Genomic DNA, 8,763 nt, shown 5'->3' on the forward strand with positions numbered 1-8,763 from the left:
AGTTCATGGGCTTCATGAGTTCTGCATACAAAGCACCCAAAGCAGTGCCTGGAATATGGTAAGCACTCAATATGCATGAGCTATTAGAATCTGTAATATGTAAACATTTTACAATGAATTATCACATGTGTGCTTTTATAAATAAACAAGGAAAGGATTCATACATATACAAAATATTTGCATACAATTTCAAGGGGCTCATAGTCCCCCAGGAATTTCATCCTTCTTGATGCCCCTGGTTTTGTAGATTACAAGAGGTATCATTTTTGAGCCTCCTCTCTGTTGCATGAAGTGTGGCAGGTAATTGATAGTCTAGATTATTTCACTCTAACTTTGTAAGACAGTCATTGTCATTCCTATTTCACGGGCAGAACAACCGAGGCTTAGAGAACTTGCCAGGTGAGGGTTAGAGTCAGGATTTGCACCCAAATCTGTAAAACTCTATGTCACATGGCCAATAGTCACTTCCTTAGAATGACTGCATCACCAGTTTATCCAGAAGAGCACATTTAGCAGTGACCAAGTGATCCACCCTATAGGGGAGAAATTGAAGGTTGTTCTTAACCTCAAAGAGCTTCTGTCTAATTGAGAAATCAAGGTAAACAGAAATCTGCAACATAGTGTATTATTGCCCGCAAATAATAGGTGTGGCAGAGCATTGATGTGATTCACCAGATATACATTTGTTTTTCACATTTTCCAGCTTCCCTTGCAGTTGTATTAGCTCAAGTGACTGGGTTTTGGCCAATGAATATTGGGCATGATATAAGTTTCTTTCCGTCTTGGCCCTTATAAACATGTTGAATGGTCTCTGCTTTCTTTCCCTTACCTTGTTGCAGTGATTTAGGAAGCCATGTGTTCCAGATGGCACAGTTCAAGATGGAGGAGAATTGCCCACCTGGTGTCAGACTGAGACAGGAAGGAGAAATGAACCTCTATGTGTTAAACCACTGAGATTTCTGGTCACTGCAGCATAGTCTAAGCCTCCTGAGTAGTCAAATGGGATAGCCATAGTTGCATACTGAGGAGTTCTAAGAAGATTAGGAGTCCTGAAATATTCAGGCCTTGAATTGGCTACAGGCCCCATTCTAGACAAAGTGAGTCAAAATCTTTAAGAAGGGTCACAGTACTCTTTATTTAAGGTGATACTGAGGAAAGGCTCGTACTGTGGTCTGCCGCGTCTCCCAGAGAATCTCTCATGCGAGAGGCACCATCACATGAGCATCTAGAGAGCAGGCTCTGGGGTGGGACTCCTTGGGCTAGAAGCCTGCCACCACCTCCTTCTAGCTTTATGCTGGATAATTTAAGGATCTACTTTGTAAAGTCGTTGTGATGACTAAATGAGAGCTGATGTATTCGTTATCTATTGCAGCATAACAAATTACCCCAAAACGTGGTACTGTTGACAAAAAGAGTCAAACACTGTAAAATATTTGAAGAAGTTTATTCTGAGACAAATATGACTGACCGTGGCCCATGACACAGCCCTCAGGAGGTCTTGAGAACATGTGCCCAAGGTGGTCGGGGTGCAGCTTAGTTTTATGTATTCTAGGGAGTCATGAGACTTCAATCAAATACATTTAAGAAATACACTAGTTTGGTCCAGAAAGGTAGGACAACTTGAAGCAGGGGCCTCCAGCTTACAGGTGGATTTAAAACTTTTCTGATTGACAGTGGGTTGAGTTTATCTAAAGACCTGGGATCAATAGAAAGGAATGTCTGGGTTAAGATAAAATATTGTGGAGACCAAATTCTTATTTGCAGAGGAAGCCTTCAGATGGCAGGCTTCAGAGAGAATAGGTTGTAAAATGTTTCTTATCAGACTAAAGTCTGTGTTGATATTAATGCCAGAGAGGTATAATGAGACAGATCCAGCCCCTACTTCTCGTCAAGACCTGAACTAGTCTTTCAGGTTAAATTTTAAGAGTGCCCTGGCTGAGGAGGAAGTCCATTCAGATGACTGGGGGACCTTAGAATTTTATTTTTGGTATGCAGTGCCATAAAACAGCCACCATTTACTATCTCATAGTTTCTATGGACCAGGAATTGAGGGGTGTTTCACTGGGCAGTTCTGGCCTCTCATGAGGGTGCTGTCACATGTTGGCTGGTGCTGCATCATCTGAAGGTTCAAGTGGGGCTGGAGCATCCACTTCCAAGTTGTCTCACTCACGTGGCTGTTGGCCAGAGGTCTCATTTCCTTTCCACACAGGCCTCACCGTAGGACTGCCTGAGTGTCCTCCCTGGATGGGGGCAGGCTTCCCTCAGAGCGGGTGATCCAGGAGACCAAGGGGGAAGTCGTGATGCACTGGCATCACACAGGTCAGCCCTGACTCGGTTTGTGCTGGGACTAAGCATGGATAAGGATACTAGGAGGGGAGGATCCCTGGAGGCCATCTGTGAGGTTGGACAGCATAAGCTTTTCAAATATCAACTTATCTGAAATATAATCTTACGCTTATCAACAGCATAACCATCTCATTTGATATCTGAAATGCTTCAAACCATGTCTGACACGGAATCACAACTCAGTAAACATTAGCTATTTGTTATTACTAATAGAATGATCAGTAATCTCTAACTCAGAATTCCAGCTTTTCCACCATTTTATCCTCCTTCCCTCATTCCTCAACTACCCTCCCAGGTGGAGACCAGCTGTATAAACACCTGTGCACCTGTTATGCCAGGCCGTGCACTGGGTGCTTGGCTCCCAGAAGGTAGGGGTTCACCTGGGCACCTCTGTGCCCCAGGGCAGAAAAACTCTAATAGAGACACAGAGGATGCTAGAAGCCAGGGAAGAAGAGGTTGAGTAATAATGAATGCTTATATGGGGGTGTCAGAGTTAACAGGCCTCCATTATCCTACTAGAGAAAAAGTGATGGAGCGGCTAAGAGCACACACTCTGCAATGAGATTGCCTGGGAGCAAATTCCAGTTCTCCTTACTAACTACGTGAACTTGGGCAAGTTACGTAACTTCCCTGGTGCCCAGTTTTCTGTTAAAAAAGGGAATAATAGTTCTCATTTTACCAGGTTGTTGTGTGAATGAAATATTCTAAGCATTTAAAAGGCTCAGAACAGTGCCGGGCTCACACTACATACTAAAAAAAAAATGCTATTATTTTCTTTCTCAAATCACCTGGGGCAGGGGAAGGGCGCAGTGGTTAAACAGGAGGTAAAGAGACAAGGGAATAAACAGATGCAAACACTTTAAAAATTCCAAGGCAAAGCTGGTGTTAAGACACAGCTCTCGAGGACTTTCACCTAGAGTCTCCCTGGCTCCGGGGGTGCTGCTCACACAGAGGAAAGCTTGACCCAGAGTGAGTTCATCATGCTGTGAGTCACTGGGCCAGGGTTACACGCCCTCATAGCCACCTGGCACGCTTCTTGGCTGACTTCTTCTGTGACCAGGGCCTCTGGTAGCCCTGTTCCCCTCCCTGCATGTTGTTTGTATCTTCTTTTCCTAGCTTTGTTTCAGATAAGCTCAGGGGTTCCTGAGCCGTCTTGTCTTCCTTTGATGGATGGGTGGCAAGGGAGTAGGGCTGGGGCCAGGGGCCTGTCCGTGGAGGGTGGAGGCAGATGGAGTGGGGTGAGGCAGCAGGCAGGTAGGAGAAATCAAAGGGCTTCACATCAAAGAAACAGAAGCCAATCAGCTGGAGTATTCTCCATCCTCTGAGATTGGATCTGAGCTCTAATTTGTGAATCTTAGTTAAGTTTTGAAAATCAAAAGCAAGGGGCTGCTGGACCTCCTGCCTAACAAAAGTGTTTGTTGAAAAGATTCAGAACCGCGACAAAGACACAGCTCCTGCAGAGATGGGAATTCAAGCTCCAGAAGGTGGGGACCCCACAGTGAAAATGACAAACAGGGTTCACACTCTCCTAGAGCTCGTCTTCCAGTGGAAGTACACAGACAACGCCAAATAAGATCATTTCAGCAAGTGTGATATGTAAGAAAGATGCTCTGTGACTTTGGGTTGGGTGGTCAAGGAAGCCTCCCTGAGAAGGTCACACTGGGGCTGAACCCTGTGCAGCCACACGTGGATCTGGGGGAAGTGTGTTCTAGGGCGACCAAAGAGCTGATGCCAAGGTCTCGTGCAAAAGGGAGTTCAGTGTGATTGAGGAACAGAGGGAGGTCAGCGTGCCTGGGCAAAGTGCAGGGAGGAGAGGCAGCCCACTGAGCCAGGGAGGCTGGGCCAAGGAACGCAGGTGTTATGGTGAGCCTCGTGGCAGGTTTTAAGTGTAGAAGTGATGACATCTGATGGGTTTAAAGTGACCACTCAGCCATCCGGCACAGAATGGATTTCAGGGGACAACAGAAGGGGCGAAGCCTGTTAGGAGAATGTCAGGAGTCCAGGTGAGGGCTACACCTAAACTAGTGTCGACAGTGGAACTGAAGGGCATGGCAAGTGGACCCACATTGTGAACAGAGAAGAGAACTGCTCTTTACAACTCCTGAGGAAGTGACCACAAAAGAACCTCACTTGACGGTGCCACAGGGTGGGGCTCTGAGGAAAGGAGGCAGATCACAGCCAGGTCTGCACTGTCTAGAACAAGAAGGGTTTGGGAAGAGTCCCTGATTCCAGCCCCAGTCCAGGCATGAGGGAGCTTCTTTTATCCTAGGACTCAGCAGATGGGAGGGCAGGCAACTTACCCCGGGACTCGGCAGCTGATGGCGGATCTTCTTTCCGGACTAGTGCTCCTCCTGCACGAACCGCTGAATGCATAGCTTAGAAAAGTGAGATGCTTCAGGGGGTTTGGAAAAGAGAAGTGCATTGGATGAGGCCAGGACACGTGTGTTGTGAGGCCCAGAGTTCTGTGTCGTGGTAGCCTCTGAGCCCTGGCTGCTCCAGCCCTGGGGAGGACTATCCGTGCAGCTTCCACTGTTCGTCTGGATGGAGCACAGAGCTTCTGCAGGGGCTCCATCTTCGTCGGCAGCAAGGTTCAGAGGGAAAAGGTCCAGGACGAAGCTTAAGGAAGGACAGGTCAGCAAGGACCCATTTCTTACTACTCTCCCCTAGCTGGCCAGGGTCCCAGCAGCCCCACCTCCAGCATGCAGGAGCAGCGGGGGGCTGCTGGGCTGGAGATGGCATGAAGGTGCTGTAGAGGCACCCCTGGGAACCACTGTGCTGGCGGAGAGGGACAGAGGAGAGGAGAAAGGGCTTCAGAACAAATGCAGACCACTCAAGACTTGGTTCTCCCTGGGGCAACCTCCCAGACCTAAGTCCGTTCACTCACTCACTCACTCACCCACCAATATTTGAGACACCGGTGATATAGCCAAGAGGTAAAATGAGGAAAGAAGCAGGGAAGGAAGAAAAGAAGGGAGGAAGGATAAAGAGAACGGGATGGAGGAAAAGGGCACAGGCTCCGCCCTTATAAACCTCACAGCCTAGTAGAGAAAAAAACAGGAATCAAAGAATTACAGGCCTATGAGTTGGAGGTTCCAGCCAGACTGAGCGTCAATTCCTGCAGTCAGCTCTGAGCCCTTCACTGTCTCCTCTGAGCTTTTGCACATGCTGTCCCTCCGCCTGACCGTCTTCCCTGTGTCCCTCCCTCCTTTATCAGTGGAGGGAGCAGAACTGAGGCTGGGCCAGTAGGACATGTTCACCGGGGCAGCTGAAGGCTCAGTTGAGGTCTGAGGAGGGGAGACAAGCGGGGCAAATAGACCTGCCCCTGCCATCCGTAGACACTTCTCATTCAGGAGGACCATGGCCTGGGGGGCTTTCTTATGATGACCCTCAGCAGTGACATGAGTGGGATGGCGTTTCCTGTTCCCATGGCATGTGCTTCCCCTCAACCTTTCACCAAGGGCCTACCATGTGCCAAAGACTAAACACTGGGGGATAGAAGGGGAATGAGACTGGTGTGGCCCCCCTGCCCTGCTCTCGGACCTGCCGATCTCCAGGGTTTGTTTTCTTGAGACTCCTGACGCTGCCTGCCCTCAACTAGGGATTCCTGATCTCTGCATATCCCTTCCCAGCCATCCAAGACAGCAAGAGCTGCTACCCCCTGGCTCTTGCTTATGCTTCCAGTTTCAGCCAGATGTCATGTCCCCAGTTCAGCCTCCCCAGGGGTACCTCCACATGCTCCGCAGCCCCTGTACCTCCCCATCATTGCCCTGGGCCAGAACGGGCTCTGACTGTGTCTCAATAGAGACAAAGAAAACTGAGCAATCACAATACCACTTTGGCTTCCTAATTTTCTCTCCAATCTTTGGGGGGCCAGTGCCAACCAGGTCTTGAAGACTGATATTCCTCTGCTGGGTGAGAGATGCCTGCCTCCCTCTCTGGACTCTTGTGGGACCAGCAAGGGGGATCCAGCCTCTCTTGTCATCAGAAGGCATGAGCTATAAATGTGATTCCCCAACCTGGCTGCATGTGCAACACTTGGGGAATTCCTAAAAATAGAGATGCCTGGGACTCTAACTCCAAAGACACTGCCTCAGTAGATCTGTGCTGAGATCTGGGCGTATACATTTCTTGGAACTTACTCCAGCTTCATGTACAGATCTATCTATTGCAGCAGCATCTGTAATAGCAGAAGGTTGGTAACAGCCTAACTGCTCACCAATAGGAAACTGGCTGAATAAATCATAGCCCATCCAGGCAATGGTATTCTGTGTGCCCTAGAAAGGAATGAAGAAGCTCTTAAGTACTGATAGAAAGAGATCTTCAGGATAGGTTATTGGGTTAAAGAAAAAAAAAAAAAAGGCAAGGTGTATAACATACTATTTTTTCATCAAACTTTAATCAAACTTTTTCTGTAAAGAGCCTGATGGTAAATATTTTAGGCTTTACAAGCCACGTATAACCTCAGCCTGGAGGCGCTGATGTGGCTTCGACAGAGTAAACCTGTAAATGGAGTGGATCACAGAAAACTGAGGTGTTAGTCCTGAGTGGCCACTGGAGAAGACAGGCACCTGTGTTAGGACCCTCGGATGGAGGCTTCTGAAGAACCCACAGAGGCACCTGATGTTAAAGCACCAGCTTTTACCATCCGCAACTCCCAGAGCCACAGAATAACCCTACAAAACCAGGCAGCTATCCCTCCCCACTGTCCTCCCCACTCCAACCTTGCTCGCCACCTGGAATAACATGCATCCCCCCGTCATGAGATAGCCTTTTGATGTTACCCGCTCCTGAGTCTCCTTCTTTCTTTCCCTCCTCTATTTCCAACTGCTCCTAATGTCACCAGGTTCCCAGACATCTCCCCAGCCTCCTTGGTCTCTGACCGGTCCGTCTGGGGCAGCCCCCTTCTCCTTGTCCCTGGAGCTCTCAGCTTTAGATCACTGGCACTCCTGCGGGCCATCTCGTCAATTTTGACACTTTTATCTTCTGAGGATGATCCTTTTCCACACTGTAACTTCCCAGCCCTGAATTTGTCCAGAAACCAAAAACCACTGGACTTGGGGCCAGACCTAGCTGTGACCTCCAGCAAATTATTTCTCATCTCCAAGGCTCTGTTTCCTGATCTGAGGAAGCGGAGATAATAAAACCACCGCTGAGGGATCCAAGGATTCAAAGACCTGGTGTGCATGCCCGCCAGATGCTTTGTGTGCCAACTTCTGGTGCCCAGTGTGAAAGTGGAGATCCTTTGCCCTCTCAGCGGACTCATCTCAGTGGATTAATCAGAAGTGCACACAGTTTTGGGGGTTTGCTGTGGAGAAGCTCGTACTGCTTAGAAGGACTGTGGTTCGTGAAAAAGTCCCTAGATACCATCAGCTCCTCCTACCCCATCCCTGCTGCAGAGGCTCAGTTTATATCTGTGGTCAGGCCTGAGCCCAGAGGGCTATACCCAGAGCTGCACACCTAGGAATTGAGGGAACACTGTCTGAGGAAGCTGACTTGGAAACTCGGAAGTGCCTTCTTCAATCCTGGCAGCTGCCTGGTGCTGCTGGGCTTGGGAGGATAAGAGCAAGAAACTGGGGGCTGAGCACAGTGGCTCATGCCTATAATCCCAGCACTTTAGGAGGCTGAGGCAGGAGGGTCGCTTGAGCCCAGGAGTTTGCAACCAGCCTGGGCAACAAAGCAAGACCACATCTGTATATATATATATATTTTTTTTTAATCAGTTGGGCTATTGTGGTGTGTGCTACTTGGGAGGCTGAGGTGGGAGGATTTCTTGAGTCCGGGAGGTTGAGTCTCCAGTGAACCCAGATTACACCATACTCCAGACTGGGCAACAGAGCAAGACTCTGCCTCAAAAAAAAAAAAGGAAAAGAAACCATATCCAGACACCACAGAGCCATTGCAAAGAGCCAGCAAAGATGTTTAATCTATCAGATATGTTTATCAGTGGAGGGAGCAGAACTGAGGCTGGGCCAGTAGGACATGTTCACTGGGGCGGCTGAAGGCTCAGTTGAGGTCTGAGGAGGGGAGATGAGTGGGGCAAGTAGCCCTGCCCCTGCCATCCGTAGATGCTTCTCGTTCAGAGGCACCATGGCCCGCAGGACTTTCTTGTGATTTGAGTGGGGTGGGGTTTCCGGTCCCTGTGGCATGTGGTTCCCTTAATCTCTCACCAAGGACCTACCATGTGCCAAAGACTAAGCACTGGGGATAGAAGGTGAACGAGACCGGTGTGGCCCCCTGCCCTGCTCTCGGACCTGCCAATCTCCAGGGTTTGTTTTCTTGAGACTCCTGATGCTGCCTGGCCTGAGTTGACACTAGGGATTCCTGATCTCTGCATATCCCTTCCCAGTCACCCAAGACAGCAAAAGCTGTTGCCTCTGTTCTCAGATTTCTCTCTTGGCTTCTTGATTCAGCGTTTCA

Source organism: Colobus angolensis, unplaced genomic scaffold, assembly GCF_000951035.1.
Source record: "Colobus angolensis palliatus isolate OR3802 unplaced genomic scaffold, Cang.pa_1.0 Scaffold192, whole genome shotgun sequence".
In the NCBI taxonomy this organism is placed as follows: domain Eukaryota; kingdom Metazoa; phylum Chordata; class Mammalia; order Primates; family Cercopithecidae; genus Colobus; species Colobus angolensis.